This window comes from Panthera tigris, chromosome B1, assembly GCF_018350195.1.
Source record: "Panthera tigris isolate Pti1 chromosome B1, P.tigris_Pti1_mat1.1, whole genome shotgun sequence".
NCBI lineage: Eukaryota > Metazoa > Chordata > Mammalia > Carnivora > Felidae > Panthera > Panthera tigris.
The window spans coordinates 75461222-75479015 of NC_056663.1; the positions used below are offsets into that span (position 1 = coordinate 75461222).

General features: G+C 42.7%; 1 protein-coding gene across 4 annotated transcripts in view; it reads right to left on the reverse strand.

The window, feature by feature from the left end:
* FHIP1A (FHF complex subunit HOOK interacting protein 1A) overlaps window positions 1-17794 on the reverse strand; it is a 284213-nt gene that overhangs the window by 45168 nt on the left and 221251 nt on the right. The gene's annotated exons all lie outside the window — the stretch shown is intronic.

The window sequence follows — 17794 nt, forward strand, 5'->3', positions numbered from 1 at the left end:
ATCTGTGAAATTTGTTTAAACTGAGATGTTATTAATTAATTTACTGACAAACATTTTTAGAATCCCTACTGGGTGCCAAGCACTGGGGTGACACCTGTACCAGAAATAAGGATGCAGAAACAAAGGAGTTCCTTACCTTTGTTCCACATAGAGCTCCTCTGTAAAACTGAAATCCAATAGATTTTAAAGTTATAAACCATAAATTCTGACAGAATGCTATCTTCAAAGAAAAAAATGGACAGCTAAATCCACTAGTTCTATTAAAGCAACTATCATGAATATAAATATCATACATGCTTATCCAGATAGTTGAATGTCTTGATAAATAACCATGAAAATGATATATTGCCAATTATTTTTAACTTGATAGGTATCTCCTAGGCAACTCAAGCCAAAAACAATAAAGAAAATTCTCCTATTTTGAACAATTTCAATTCCAGATGTGGAGAGCACATTTTAAATCTGAATCTTAGAGGGGCACCTGGATGACTCAGTCGGTTCAGTGGCTGACTTTGGCTCAGGTCATGATCTCACAGCTGGTGGGTTCGAGCTCCACATCAGGGTCTGTGCTGAGAGCTCAGAGCCTGGAGCCTGCTTGGATTCTGTGTCTCCCTGTCTCTCTCTGCCCCTCCCCCAGTCATGCTCGCTCTCTCTCTCAAAAATAAACATTAAAAAAGCTTAAATATGAATCTTAGCGTCATCGCTGATTCTTGAGTAATATTTTTTTATTCATTTTTCTTTTCTTTCTGGAAAACTCCGTATCTTCCTTTACACTGCTCCAGCAATATCTGTCTCAAATCTGGTCATTTCCATTGTGGATTTCCACAACAAATAAGACATATTCCACTTTCAGCAAAAAGCCACGTCTAGCCAATCCTAAACACCCCTCCCCTCAAGTACCTCACTTTCCTCCCATTCCATACCACCCCGGAGTGCCAGCTGTCACCCAAACATCAGTTCATCAACCTGACATGACCCCCCCCACTCAACAGCTCCAACTACTTAATGTCTTCTTAGCTTTCTCCTCTTTCTCCCTCACATTTGCTCCACAGATACACATCACTATCTAGTTACCATATCTATGTTCACTTACTTATTCAGAAAACAGCAAAATACCTACATGTGCAAGGCAGTGTGCTAGATGTGCTGCTATAGTATTTGTATGCTCAATGGATACATAAATAAGCACATATAATCTCTGCTCTCATGCTGTTTGTCACCTGGTAGGATAAGTAAGACAGAGCAAACCCATAATGATCATACAAGGTAATCTTTTAAGTGCCATAGGAGTGAAACCAACAAAACTCTAAAGATGAGAAGAATGATTGCCTATGCCTGGCTTGGTCAGGAAGACTTTCAGAAGGAGGCAGTATGTGGTCAGGACACTGGAGGATGAGAAAGATTTGTATAGTATACTTGGAGGAGAAAGGTATCTCAAGTAGAGGAATGGCATAAGCACAATTAACTGGAAATCAAGTTCATACTCAGTGTATAGCAAATGGTTCAAGATAGCTGGAAAAGTCAGCCTTTGGAGGAAGTTCGGGGTCAGCCTGGGAAAAGATTCAAACAGCTGAGCTCTACTAGTCGAGTCCCAGAGTTATTTCTCCTAGTACGTTGATGCCTACGATTTCCTACCTTTTACTCCTGGCAATATGCCAAATTTTATAAATTACAGATTAATGAAAGAGCTGCCCAGTGACTTAAAACTATGATTCTCCAACATGTACATGATAAGAACTAAAAAGGAATAACAGAATTAACACATACAAAGCACTAACTCTGTGCCAGGCAACACTGCAAAGTATCAACCCATTAAATCCTCACAAGTCGTTTAAGGTAGGCACTATTATATCATCCCCATTTTACAAACAAGGAAAACGGCTCAGAGAAGTTGAAAGTGCTGCCCAAGGGCACAGAGTTAGCAGGTGGCGAAGCTGGAATATCAACCCCTGCAGTGTGACTCTGAAGTTCACACCACATTAAATCCTCCGCAAAGAACTAACTAGATACCACTAACCACTACATCCAGGTTTATGCCAACGAATAAATGCACCTTCCTCTTTGCTCTCTATTTTAAGTCTGTTTACTTGGGCCAGTGTTTTTGTTTGGTTTTTGTTTTGTCACAGCATTATATACAGTATTATAAAGACAGGGATGCCCCCAAGACACCATGAGGCTGGCTCTGGGCCATGGATTCCGTAGTCAGTTCACAATTTGTTCTGGGAATATGCAAAAGGAGAGGGAAGATTTGGGTTTCTGTGCACATAACAGCGTGCCCAGGTCTCAGCTTACCATGTGCCCTACCTGGAGCCTCCACATTTACAAAATATTCAAAGATACAGTGGTTACAGGATACCTGGGTGGCTCAGTCAGTTGAGCGTCCGACTTCGGCTCAGGTCATGATCTCACGGTCTGTGAGTTGGAGCCCCGCGTCGGGCTCTGTGCTGACGGCTCAGAGCCTGGAGCCTGCTTCAGATTCTGTGTCTCCCTCTCTCCCTGCCCCTCTCCACTCATGCTCCGCCTCTCAGTCTCTCAAAAATAAGTAAATGTTAAAAAAAATTTTTTTTAAAGATACAGTGGTTACGTAGGCTGGAAGCTTCGCACTACAACCTAGATATTAATTAGAAGATTTTCTTTAGAAAAAAAGTTAATTGTTCTGATAGTTTCTATTATAACCTATTTCTATATTCTCAGAGGTTTCCCACGATAAATACTAAGACATTTCATTATGTTCCACAGTTGGTCCACAAGGGATAGCTCTGGGATAAACAGTCGACTCTCTTAGGCTTTTCTATATATTGATGAAGGGAAATGTGTATTTGTATATGGATCTAAATGACTGTGTGCATCATCTTTCCACTTAATAACCTAGAATATGAGAAGTAAAAAAAAAAAAAACTAATAATGGTTACAGTCAAATGAAGAAAATCTTGTCTCTACTGTGCAATCTCTCATGACAAAGGAGCACTCACTTCCCCTTCTGCCCATAGCACCATGGCATCTTGGTGGGTCCAGTCGGCAGTACAAGGATGACACTTTGTTGTATTCTGTGATATACATGACACCAATGTGTGGCCAGTTTTCCTACTGCCAAGCTGGCAACATTTCCATTTGAAAGTATTTTTTATGGTATTCACATCACTGTATACATATCTTCATAGTATTACACAGGAAAGCCATGTTGATTTCACAGCAGTAAATAATGGCACTTGTCCAGCATCCTGAACCATGGGAGGTACTTCTCACAATCAAACACTCTATACACACAAGGGAGCAGAAATGTATTCTTAGAACTGATACATAAAAGGGCACCTGGGTGGCTCATTCAGTTAAGCATCCGACTTCAGCTCAGGTCCTGAACGTGATCTTGCAAGTTCATGAGTTCGAGCCCCGCAATGGGCTCTCTGCTACCAGCACAGAACCTGCTTCAGATCCTCTGTCTCCCTCTCTCTCTGTCCCTCCCCTGCTCTCTCTCTCGCTCGCTCTCTCTCAAAATAAATAAAACATTTAAAAAAAGAACCAATACATAAGAACTCAACAATGTCCTTTCACTACTCACCTTTAGATGCTACTACTACTAAGTCCTTAAATGATGCAAGTATTGTGACCTATGCTACCCGCTTTGATGGCTAAAACAGCTCCAGAGGGAGGCAGAGCAGACCATATCCCCTTTTTTAATGCCTTGCTCATTTGGGAAAGACTTCACAACTTCCCAAAGCACTGTTCTCTACCTCCTCATCTGATGTTCACCACAGCCTTAGGAGGCTGACAGCATGGGGATTACCACGGATGAAAAAACTGCATGCTTAACCAGGATAAGCCCCTTAAGATCACACGTAAAACTGGGATCTATGTCTTCTGAATCCTAGTCCAATGAAAGAGCACAAGCAGGTATCATGCCAGCAGAAGGGCAGAGATTATTTGTCCCATCACCCAGCGTGGTCCATGGATCATCCAGTTGCTGGCTAACAGGCAAAGCTCTGGGCATCAGCCCTATTAAATTAGATCCTGCTACTCAGGAGTTTGAGAGTAAGAAGTTCCCAGATGACTGTCTTTGCACATTTAAGTGCAAAGTGCATTGAGAATTAGAATAAGGAAGAAAGTAATTCCAGGTACAACACAGTTGACATCACGTTCTGCGAGAAATAAGGAAAGAAGTAAATCCAAAGTTAGGCTATGAGAAGAGATAAAAATGAGGTAAGGAACAATAAGCACTATCAAAATAACACCAGCATTCTCAGGGTGCCTGGGTGGCTTAATTGGGTAAGCGTCCAACTTCAGCCCAGGTCATGAGTCTCACTGCTTGTGGGTTCCAGCCCCATGTCGGGCTCTGTGCTGACAACTTGGAGCCCGGAGCCTGCTTCGGATTCTGTGTCTCCCTCTCTCTCTGCCCCTCCCCAGCTCATGCTCTGTCTCTCTCTGTCTCTCAAAAATAAATTTGAAAAACATTAAAAAAAAAAATAACACCAGCATTCTTCACAGGGCTAGAACAAACAACCCTAAAATCTGTATGGAACCAGAAAAGACCCCAAATAGCCAAAGCAATCGTGAAAAAGAAAATGAAAGCTGGAGGCATCACAATTCCGGACTTCAAGCTGTATTACAAAGCTGTAATCATCAAGACAGTATGGTACTGTCACAAGAACAGACACTCGGATCAATGGAACAGAACAGAGAACCCAGAAATGGACCCACAAACGTATGGCCAACTAATTTTTGACAAAGCAGGAAAGAATATCCAATGGAAAAAAGACCTCTTCAACAATGGTTTTGGGAAAAGTGGACAGCGGCATGCATAAGAATGAACCTGGACCACTTTCTTACACCATACACAGAAATAAACTCAAAATGGATAAAAGACCTAAATGTATGACAAGGAGCCATCAAAATGCTACAGCAGAAAACAGGCAGCAACCTTTCTGACCTTGGCTGCAGCAACTGCTTACTTGACATGTCTCTGGAAGCAAGGAAAACAAAAGCAAACATTAACTGTTGGGACCTCATCAAGATAAAAAGCTTCTGCATGGCAGAGGAAACAATCAGCAGAACTAAAAGGCAACTGATAGAATGGGAGAAGATATTTGCAAATGACATACCAGATAAAGGGTTAGTATCCAAAGTCTATCAAGAACTTATCAAACTCAACACCAAAACAAATAATCCAGTGAAGATAAGGGCAAAAGACATGAATAGACACTTTTCCAACAAAGACATCCAGATGGCTAATAGACACATGAAGAGATGCTCAACGGTCGCTCATCATCAGGGAAATACAAATCAAAACCACAATGGGATACCACATCACACCTGTCAGAATGGCTAAAATTAACAACTCAGACAACAACAGATGTTGGCGAGAATGCGGAGAAGAGGAATCCTTTTGCACTGCTGGTGGGAATGCAAACTGGCGCGGCCACTCTGGAAAATGGTATGGAGGTGCCTTAAAAAATTAAAAATAGAACTACCCTACGACCCAGAAATTGCACTACTAGGTATTTATCCAAAGGATACAGGAGTGCTGATTCAAAGGGGCACACGCACAATGTTTATAAGCAACACTATCAACAATAGCCAAAGTATGGAAAGAGCCCAAATGTCCATTGATGGATGAATGGATAAAGAAGATGTGGTGTATACATAATGGAATATTACTCAGTGATCAAAAAAATGAAATCTTGCTATTTCAACAACATGGATGGGACTAGAGTGTAGTATGCCAAGCAAATTAAGTCAGTCAGAGAAAGACAAATATCATATGATTTCACTCATATGTGGAATTTAAGATACAAAACATGAATATAAGGAAAGCAAAAATAATATAAAAGCAGGGAGGGAGATAAACCATAAGAGAGTCTTAACTATAGAGAACAAACTGAGGGTTGCTAGAGGGGTGTTGGGGCAGGATGGGCTAAATGGGCAAGGGGCATTAAGGAGGGCACTTGTTGGGATGAACACTGGATGTTATATGGAAGCGATCAATCACTAAATATGATTTGTAAAATCATTACGCTATATGTTAATGAATTTGGACTTAAATTTTTTAAAAAATATCCACTGAAAGGTCTAAAAAAATATAAGCAGAAGTATAGATTACAGGGCTACATAATACTGATGAACCAGTAATTTTTCCCACTAAATTTAATTGACAAATAAAATTGTGTCTATTTAGAGTGAAAAAAAGGGAACAATAGGCATATTATCTAAAATCAAAATACCGGTGACTACAAATGGTACAAGATTCACTGTCCAGTAACATCAGTAACATACGGTGTCATGTGAAGGATGTCTCATTTAAGAGATTCAGCTGGTTAAGTTAATGGGTGATATGCGTCAGGAATAAGTGCCAGAGACAGTAAGAACTGTAAATGCAGTGCCTTGTTTGTTCTTCACAAGAACCCAATAAAATAGGTATTATTTTATCCATACATAATATATATGCATAGACAAAGGTACTTGCCACAGTCACATTGCTACTTAAGTAGCAAAGAGCCAGAACTCAAACTAAGGTCTCTTTGACCTCAAAAAACATTTTTTGAAATGTTATGCTAGATTGCTTCCTCAAATTGTATTAATCAATTATAATGCATTAATTGAATGTCTTAGATGGCACACACACACCTTCAGTTTTCAATTCATAAATCAAGTATTTCCAAGTCAAAGCCTCTTATAAGTGTCACTAAAATCCTCTGGGTCTATTTAATAGCTGCCTCCCGTTGGATAGAGCAATTATTAATTAAGGCGGTCTGAAGCTGGCCTGCTTCACATGATTTCTTCAATCCAAGTTGCATAGCACTACAGCCAATCCATGTTACATAGCTGCAGGCCCATGACAGGACGGGCCTTTTAATTACCTCATTCAACTGCCTCTACTGACAGACCACAGTGATCCCTACATCTGGCCTCTCGACTTCCACGGACTCTTCTGTTTAAATCCAGGATGACCGAGGACACAGAATGACTGTTCGGGCCCCTTGCCACTGCCATCCCAGCAACTCGGTCACAACTAGATCTCCAGCATCAGACAGGGACCATGACACTAGGATGTAAGCTAGAGACGGCCCCAGGTGCATCAGGCTTTCCCGCTTGAGCTCAAGCTCAAACATCCGCAACACATGGCTTCCCCACTGCCAGATGGCCCTAACGGGAATGCCTGCCTCCCTGACCCGAAGCCGCTGGAGCCTGCCTCAGGCTCTGAGACAAGAGCAGCAACTTCTAGAAGAAGTGACCCCATTTCTTTCTCTAGGACATCCCTGAGACCCCTTCACTTTACACCAGACCAGCAGGGTATGGGCCAGGTGGGTGCACAGGTATGCTTTCAGCATGGTGGAGGACAGAATCATTTTAAGTGACTGGTTTACTCCAGGCATGGTAAGAAACCAAGTTCCATATGAACAAGTATAGCTCAACATCATTATAAGAAGAGGAGTGAGAAGCTAGCAAAAAAACAGGGGGGGGGGCGGCAGGATAATATTCCAGAGTCTTTAGTGATTGGACACCTTAGGTCCAAAATGTAGAGAATGGGTTTTAAAAAGCAAATTACTGAAGTGTATAAGCAGAAATATGAAATGGAGAGACCAAAATATTATCCCATTACAGTTATTTATACAGCACACCCCAGAGCTGGAGCCTAGTTTGGAGCTCCATCACTCAAGGGAAATTGTAAAAGATTTAGCAAAGAAACACCAAATTTCAAATATAAAATCTCAAAATTCCAGGGCCGAGATGGCATCCTAATTCCATGTTTTTGATTCCTTCTTTCTTCCAATTTCCCACTGAAAGGAATGACCTGATCGGTGAAGTTTTACAGCATTACTGGAACCAGACATAAAACTTCAAGGTGTTTTTCATCAGGAAGTAATGCAGACGACAGCAGAGTAACGTGCTGGGCATCCAGAAACGCAACAGGAAGTCTGCCAGAAGGGCAGGCAGGAGGCCTGTCTCTGTACTCTGGCCACTCCAGAACCCTCTCCACCATCTCCCAGACTAGAGATGCGTAAAGAAGGGTGGACAGAAGAAACGGAGTGAAGTGACAGTTAAGTGACAGGCTGCTCTGCCCACTCCTCCCTGGAGACTAAAAACAGTATGACCTCAGAGGTCAGTGCACACCTCCTGTAAACTCAGCATCTAATTATAGCTCTTTAACATTTATTACTGGTGATAATTTGAAGATGGTATTTAATTTCTCTTAAAACCTTCAGTCACAAGTTCCCCTGAGCATAAAAGTCAAAAACATTCCCAGCCAGTGAGAGCCCAATTAGACTCTAAAGGGGTCTCAGCCCACCTAACCCACAGACACACTAAGAGCAAATGGGTGACTTACGAGTGTGGCTGCTCCCAGCCTCTCAAAATTTCCATCTTCTCCAGTCCCCAAAAAACTTCCATCCATCAACCTAAGTCAATAAGCCATGAATTATTGAGCTCACAGGATACAGATCATGAATATGTATGTGTGTGTTTAGGAGACAAGATTGTAAAACAAATGGGCTCCACCGTGGTTTATAGGAAGCCAGCCACACGTGCCTTTAAGGAAATGGCTGAAATTATTCTATCCATGTATATTGTTCAAGCATGTAGCACACAAGAGATGGTCAGAAATTGGGTTTTCTGGTAGATTTTTTTACTTCTTTTCCAAGCATCCTTGTACGGAATAACTTGCTGAATGAAACACAGCTGGCTGCTCTTCACAAAAACCAAAGGTACAGGCTTTCTTTGAGGTCAGTTATTACTGCTAATGTCTGTGAGCTGCCTGCAAAGAAGCAGGGTATGTAATTATTTTTCCTTCTCTCTCTCCCTTCCTTCAGCACACTCCCCTGTCAAGGTCTCCTGTCAATTTCCTAACGGTCTCCAAATAAAGGAGACAAAATAACCCACAGAACAGAAGAACATGCTAGTCCACAAGACACTTGACCAAAATAATACGACTGAGCCTGGGATGCTACTCGCGCACCCTTTCTCCTCCAAATGCCTTGCCAGTCCCCTCTTTCTAACCCCACCATGGCCAGGGCAAGCACTAACGCCATCTTTGGCTGCTACTGCCAGCAGTCTGCCAGTCTCCCGCCAGCCCAGGAGGCCTAAACGACACACCTGCACAGAGATTCTTCCAAGCTAGTGACAAAGTCAACCAGCCTGCCTCACTTCCGTTTTTATCTGCTACTCCCCAGCCTGATCACCGCATTCAAAAAATGACCAGCACCAACAACAAAGGGTCTTGATAATCCCCTTACTAGGCCTCTCTACCTAGGGACTTCCTTCCAGTATTACCACCATCTTCAAACATTTAGGGATCACCTAACGAATATAGGACACCATGCTGCCTCCTACAGTATAGGTTAGCAACCTTTTCCTGTAAAGGGCCAGAGAGTAAATATCGTAGGCTTTGTGAGTCACATACAGGCTCTGTCATATACTCCTTTCTTTAAAAAACACTAATTGAGGGGTGATGGGGTAGTTCAGTCGGTTAAGCATCAACTCTTGATTTGGGCTCCGGTCATGATCTCACAGTTTGCGAGTTCAAGCCCCACGTGGGGCTTCGTGCTGACAGCACGGAGCCTACTTGAGATTCTCTCTCTCCCTGTCTCTCCCTGGCGCCCCCACTCCACTCGCTGACTCTCTCTCAAAAAAAATAAATAAACATTTTTAAAAAACAATATTTGAGAAAGGTAAAAAACACTCTTTTAAAAAGAAATTTTGGTAAAACACACATAATATAAAATGTGCCATCCTAACCATGTTTAAGTGGACAGGTCAGCAAAGTACATTCGCACTGTTGTGCAACGTATCTCTAGAGCTCTTTCATCTTGCAAAACTGAAACTTCTATACTCAATAAACTCCATGTTCCCCCAGGCTCCCCGCAAACACCGTTCTACCTTCTGACTCTATGAATTTGACTACTATGTGGAACCATATAGCATTTGTCTTTTTGTGACTCATTTATTTCACTTGGCATGCTGTCCTCAGGGCCCATGTATGTTGAGGCCTGTATCAAAACTTCCTTTCCTTCTAAGGCTGAATAATACTCCATTGTAGGTTTATACCATATTTTGTTCATCCGTTTATCTGTAGATGAATGTAAAAGCATTCTTAACTCACAGGATATACAAAAACAGGCCACAGTCTGTTAGATTTGGCCCATAGATCATAGTTTTCCAAGCCCTGCTCTGGAGGCATAAAAGAGTATTACAACACAGAGGTCGTAGGACTTTCTCAGTCCATGGCACCTTCAGTGCCTCAGTAATTTTTTCACAGCACCTCTAGGCCAAAAGAAATACCCAACCATCCCATTTATTCAGTATTTCAGTCCAAACAACTTAACATGTACTTAAGTCCTAACAACTTACCTCCTGTTGGGCACTCAAACCTCGGAATCAGACTGGACAATACCAACCTCATTCCACGTTCCACAATGATTTTCATGTGATACTTGATTTTTATGTACAGCACCCACCAAAAACTCAGTTTTGCAAAAGCACAATCATATTGAAAGGAATGTATATTTAATACTGAAACTCAGCAATTCCAAGCCAGTAATTCATGTGGTATCTGACAGACGTCACTGTACATCCTTCATAAATTTAGAGTATTTCACCGAGACCTGGCACACTGTTTAGAAACTGCAGGTGATAGGATGGAGGCGGGGAAACAGAGTCAAATGCCAAGAATACATCAAACAATTGAAAGGAGAATAGGCTCATGGATAAAAGATTGACGCACACACTAGGCTACAGATTCTAGAAAAGGGAGATGCCTGGAACCCACAAAGTCAGGGAAAGCCACAGGCAGGAGAGGGACTTCAGCTGGTCCTTGAAGAGACAGTAAGACCTGACAAGAGAAGAGGAAGAAAGAGAAAATTCCAAGCAAAGGAAATAGGCTAAGTATAGGAGAGGTTCTGAAACAAGAAGGAGGATGGCCTGGAGTGGGGGGTGAGGGGGCACGGCGCAAGGTGTGGACTGAGGAGACGGAGGGAAATGGAGCCATTTCAGGTTTCAGAGGGAGGGTAATGGCTTTAAAGATATGTTTAGAAAGCTTAACCCAGCCATATGTGTGAGGCAACCTGAGGAAAGAAGTTGCAGCAACAAGACGTGTGAGCAGACACTAACCCTGGTCAAGGCACATGGAGACAAGACCTAAAGTGCCCATGTTGGGAGAAGAAACAAAAGGATCACACAAAAGAACCTTATGAAGAAAGGTTAACAAAGGGGGTAGTAAGAGAAAAGGCTCAAGAACAACCAGGCATCTAGGCCAGGTAACTAGGAAATAAACGACGTGCAGAGGAGGAGCTAAGCTGGACTGGGGCGAAAGCTACGAGTTTGGCTTCTGATATTCTAAATTTGAGGAACAACACAGCAGGTCGCTTAGGCAAAAATATCCAGCCAGCGGTGGAGGATTTTCAGGCCATCTGTGTAGTTGATTGTGGGGGTAGGGGCTGATCAGCAGAAGACCAAGCCCCACGCATGCCCATTATTTAGAGAAGGAAAGGGGAAAGTTAAGTCTGTGCGGCCAACAGACTACAGGAGAACCAGGAGAGTCCACGGGGTGGACATCAAAGGGGAAAGGAGGTTACTAGGGAGTCAGAAGTCTTGGATTTGTTAATAAAGCAATTTTTTCAAATCCCAATAATTTTAAACAAAAGTTTAAGTGCATTTAATGATCCAGCAAGGGGAAAGCTGGCAGGCGTACATAAAAAAGAAAAGCAGTCATCTCTTTCAGTAGTTTGAAAGGGTTTTATGGGTAGCAAGAGGAATAATATCTTCTCTTTAGGATCCTTCTTCCTTGTATCCCTATTTTCTTCAGCCCTTCCCTTCTCCTGAGTCCCCTTTCTTTCTGTTTTCTTTCAGTTCACCCCCACACATCCCAAAACGCCAACCACACCTACTGCCGTATCTTGTCACCGCCAGACGGGTCCTGAGCCCGATCTCTCAACCCCCTCTGCACTGAAACTGCTCACTATGGATGCAAATGCTCACCTGCCCTGGGAGTCAGACCAGGGTCTTTGCCCAGTCCTCATTCTCCCTGTCGCCTTGTGTACACCACAGCGCTCCGGTACGCCCCGAGCCCGGACTCCCGCTGGAGCTCGCTTCCTGAACGTCCTTCCCCACCAGCTCACCTGCAAGGTTCACCCCCAGGTCACTCACGTCACTCTCTCCCTAACTACTCCACCTTCTGTGTCCACCCCACACCTTCCCCCACCTGCCTTCTCTGGGACAGCACTTATGTTAGTCCATCTTGCTTCACATTCGTGGTTAACATGTCAGGATCCTAGGTCCCAGATTATAAACCCCATGGAGACAAGAAGGTTTTCAGGCAACTTCATTTCCCCATAGGGTCTGGTACAGACCTTTGCTTCCGGTGCACAATCACTAAGTGGTCTTAGAACAAACAATATTATCCTCTGACTGCATAGGAGATGGCAGAATTTGTCCTGGAATAACTATGATAGCACCTTTGCACGTAACGGCAGGTGATTCTCAGAATGCTCTCATGTTTGCTCTCCATTCCCTGCAAGGAGGAAAGAGGAGTTTGCTGTTCCCACTGTGCAGCTGAGGAAACAGACTCAGAGAGGCTAAAAACTTTGCACAAGGTCACACAGCAGTAAATTTGAGAGCCAGGACTAGAATTCAGATCTTCTGATTCACGGTCTAGTACTCTTCCAGCGCACACCCTGCTTCTGTCTGTGCTTTAGGTAATTTTTCGTTGTTTATTCATATCTGGTATATCGTTAGCATATCTGCCTGTCGCATTAAAGTCTAACTATGATTTCAGGTTCCAGAGAACAAGGATCAATACATAGAAACAGGCAGTAACTATATACTATGACAAGTGGACTTCTGTGTTTCTAGAAATTTTTAAACCACATTTTACTTAAGCACTAAATCCAAATACACTCTACAGTTGTCTGTTCCTACAATCGGCACTCTAAAGTGCTGATACTAGTAAATACGTGTGCTGAATCACCTCTATTCGCCTCTCCATATCTGCTCTCCATCTTTTCCGCCATGCTCTGAGCCCCAGATGACCCGTATGGACCACTTTCTTTCCACAGTTCCCTTGCTATCTGGTTTCCATTTGGGTTCACTCAAAGGGAGTCCAGCAGGAGACCAGAGGGAAGGAGGAGAATGAAATTGGCTATTTCTTCCCTTGCCTCCCTCTCTGAGGCACTGCCTCAGATGGGCTGTGACCCACACCTGAAGTTTCTGGTTCTATTCAGGTGGCCCTCTCCACACACCTCTCTCTGACACTTTACAAACACATTCAGTCCTAGGGATGGTAACCATGGTCGACTTGCCCACAAATTCTTTGACATTCCTACTACCAAAAGGTGGGGTCTATGTCCTCTCCCCCTCAAAAGGGGTGGACTCTGACTTCTATGAATAATAATAAAATATGCCAGGAGTAACACTGTTTCAGTTTCCAGACTGACAGCTTCTACTTCCTGTCTCTTGAGCCCCCAGCAAACAAAAAGGAATCCATCTATCTGCAGTTGCCATGTTGAGACAAAGCCCAAGCCAGCCCTGTGAAGAAACTGTGTGGGATGAGGGAAAGAGGGAGAGGGAGAAGGGGGCTGAAGAGAGAGAGAGAAACCCATCGTTCCAATCAGCCCCAAGATATTCAGGCCCCAGCCACCGTACTCATCCCAGCTGAGGTCCCAGATATCAAAGAGATGAGCCATCCCCACTGTGCCCAGCCTGAATTCCTGAACCAAAGAGTCGTGCTTTACACTAATACATGGTTGCTTCAGGTCACTAAGTTAGGGAGAATTTATTACATAGGAGTAGATCACTGAAACACCATACTCTTGTAACCAGTCCCCCCACTGCCCAATTTGAGTGCCATCTGTTCCTTCTGGGCCCTGACTGACAAAATACGTATGACAGCCATTAGGGTCATATTATAATCACACTGCAGACTTCTCTTCTCCTAGGAAAATGGTAGAACCGCACCTCCCTCTGAGATGTGGCCTGGTGACTTGCTTTGCTTTAGACAACAAAATGTGAACGGAAATGACATGGGTCAAGATAAGAGCTTCCAGATAAGAGCTTCAAGAGCCAGTGGACCATTTACTGTGTTCTCTTCCTCTCACATTATGTTCCCAGCTATCTGTTCCAGATGGACCCCCACCTTGGGTCCCTGAGTTAGAAGAACATGGAGGAACGCTAGCTGCAAACTGCCCACCCCACACCCCAAGATGGACAAGTAGTGTGAACAAATAATAAGTATTTGTTTTTTTCAGCCCCTGAGATGTTGGCGTCATTTGTGACTGCAGCATACTCATCATGACCAACATAGTACACTCCTTCGTCAAGTGAATCCTGACCAAAGCAAACCCTTGCCAGTGGAGACCATTTGAACTCCTGAGTATTCTGTACACAAGGAAGCAAGTATATAGGTCCATCGCTTTCAATCTATAATCAGGAAAGCATGGAAATCAGTCAACCATTTGGAAACATGGGAACCCACCTCTTAGACTTCCATCCACAAGGAGTGAAAGAGACCAAGGGTCCCTGCTACTACACTCAGAAGTCCTCGCCACATATCCCACAGGCGGCCCCCATAGTGACTGAGTGCAGCAGGAACACCAGGCAGACCTGTCCCTGGGAGACACAGGCCTCCTCTGATGGGCCTCCTCAGACTGCACAACACTGAAGGACACTCCCAGCCAACCTCCCTCTCTCTACTTCACTTGGGGTCAGATTTGCACTGAGGTCCGACAACTCCTAGCCTTCCCCGCCTTGCTGCCTATTTTCTCTCTCACAAGCATTTCCCCTAATAAAATCCTTGCACGTTTAATCCTGTCTTGGCATCTGCTTCTCTGAGAACACACAGACTAATACAACTACACCAATGAATATTCAGCCTTGAAAATTTAGTTTTAATAAATTAAATATACAAGAGAACTACTCTTGCTGGTTAAGGGCTGCCTAAAGTCATAAATAACCAGTTTTGTACAACACAGTGTCTAGATCAAACTAATTCCTAAATCATCCATATTAACATGGTATCATTTTCTCTAGTATGGCTTTTACAAAGTATGATTTTAAACCTATCTCCAAAAATTGATCCTTTCCTAAATGTCCAAAACAGGCTTCCAATCCCTTATTCAAAATCCTGGAGACCATACATACATTGGAACTCAAACTTTTTATAGTTTAGAAAAGTAAATTTGCAGGGTGCCTGGGTGGTTCAGTCGGTTAGGTGTCCGACTCCGGCTCAGATCATGATCTCACGGTCCGTGGGTTCAAGCCCCGCATCAGGCTCTGTGCTGACAGCTCAGAGCGGGAGCCTCCTTCATATTCTGTGTCTTCCCCTCTCTCTGTCCCTCCCCGCTTGCACTCCGTCTGTCTGTCTCTCTCTCTCTCTCTCAAAAATAAATAAACATTACAAAAATTGGTTTTTAAGAAAAGTAAATTTGCCGTATTTGACTAACCCAGCGGATCTGAGGCAGCACCTTATATAACCAAATATATTAGTATTCCTTCCACAGAACATACACATGTTAACACAAGTGGAATAAAAACAAATAGTCTCAAGATAGTTCAGGGGAGGGTTTACCACCAAATGAGTTCAGCAAAGATTAGGTTGTGCTGCCACATGAATTATTTAAAAAAAAAAAAAAAAGGTTTTCCAAGCTTTTTGAATTTCTGACTTGAGGATAAGGGATTATGGATGAGTATATCCACACTACAGAAAACTATGCAGCCCTGTGAAAAAAATCAAATATGCCTCTGCGCGAACACAAATATGCCTTTGCACTAACAGGCCACAGTGTTGGATGGAGAAAGCACCTAATGGAACAACTTGCAAAGGCAACTTTACATTGTGCACATACTGACTTGGGAGAGGGATGGTAGAGGCGACCTTCGCCTGTCAAGCAGCAGCACCCCACCTCTCATTACCCGCAGTCCTTCGTGATGACCTCATCTCTGGTTAGGAAATGCCACAGAAATAGTTTATGAGAATTGATTGTGATGTAGGAATATTTTTAACTATGAATTTATTTGTATTATTTATGAGACAGAGAGAATGAGTTCACCTCTGCAAACTGCCTATGTGGATGGGACGGGCAGTAACTAAAATACTATGCATAACTTGGGAGCTGAGATAGTACACCATGGAAATTTATTTAGGATACTAAATTGGGCTCCTCTCCCAGGGCAAGGGACACAAAACATGAAAAAACATACACTGGAGCCTCTACAGTAGACCTGAGACTTCCAGCTATCCTTTCCCATATCAAAGGAGAGGCCACAGGCTATTGGAGGTGAGTGTTCCCCCAGGAACTCCTCTAGAAACACCCCATTCTGGACTTCCTCATCTGCCTCGGGGGCTCCTGTCCTGCCACTCATGAGAGGCATCTTACTTCATCAACCACTGAGGCAGCCAACAGTCAGGGGAGAGATTGTTTACCCTCCTGCCTTGCCCTGCTTCCTTCCTAAACCTTTTCATTCTAAATGATAAAAAACGACAAAGAAGAAAATATTGGAAAGCAAGAAGAAAAATTAATTAGGAAGGAAATATTCTCCCTGGTCTCTAAATAGCCCTGGGAGAAACTGTCTGTAATGGATAAAAGTTAGGGAATTTTAGTTAGGGGGTGGAAATTCAAATCTAATATAGTAACCTTCACTTTGCATTTTATTTATTCAGTAGTGACGGTATTGTTTTTTATCACAATAAGGATGTATTCCTGACTTCATGATTTTAAAAAACCTCATATTTTAATTACAGGCATAATAGAGGGCAATATTAATTAATATACATAAAGTGCTATTAGTATTCTCTTTGCATGGCACCTTAACAAACATCCTTCCGTTTGGGCAGTGTTTATTCAGCCTCCCGAGTCCAAGGCTCTGACCTTGGCATAGAAGATACACCAGTGAACAAAGCAGGTCTGAACCTTACCCACAAGAAGCAGGCAAACCACTGTGGAGACAGCCATTAAACAAGCTATTGCACATTTAATGATTTGATTCCACTTCTGGTAAGTGCTATGAAGGAGTAGTATAGAGTGACCAGTGAGGTCCCTGTAACAGTCTCTGAGGTGGATCTCATTCTCAATTATGGATAAAGAGTTATCATTAATATTTGTAACATTAAGGTATGATAATTATAATAATTTAAAATATCCTGAACAAATAATCATGATAATTATCACTATTATAATAATGACTTGGGAAATTATTTTATATCAACTGGTCAATGAGGAAAAGCATGGGAATAAATGAGGAAGAAAGTCTAAATGTGTGAGAGAGTATAATTACTGCCAAAGAATTTCAATAGCAGCGTTGTATTCCTTCAGAGAGGAAAATGTCTCCATGTAGAGGCTTAGAGACCTTCAATACAAGACATCCACCCCACCTCCAGGACAGCAAGGTACTAAAAGAAGGACAACCTGGAAACAAACATGAGCTTTGTATTTTCCAAAGATATATCCTGTATTTTCCAAGACAGATTTCATTTTGAACACTTGGTCCCTTTGTGCCCATTAACCACTAAACCAATCTGGGAATATCAATATTTTGAGGTTGAAACCACATCCAAGATGACCTCCTGAACCTAGAAGTAGCACAAAAGTCCCAGTCAGACCAAAAACACTGTTTTGCAAAATAGTGCAGCACTAAATGGTAAAAGAGGAACATTTTCTATCAAACCTGTTGCTCTAAACTAGAAACCCCATTACCATGGCTTCAAAGCTGCCATAATAAGGCATTCTTCAATTCTGTAAAATGAGAGCCCATGGAAATGGTACTTTCAGATGTAGAAACCTGGGCATCCCATCAACACATGTGATAAGTTGTTTCT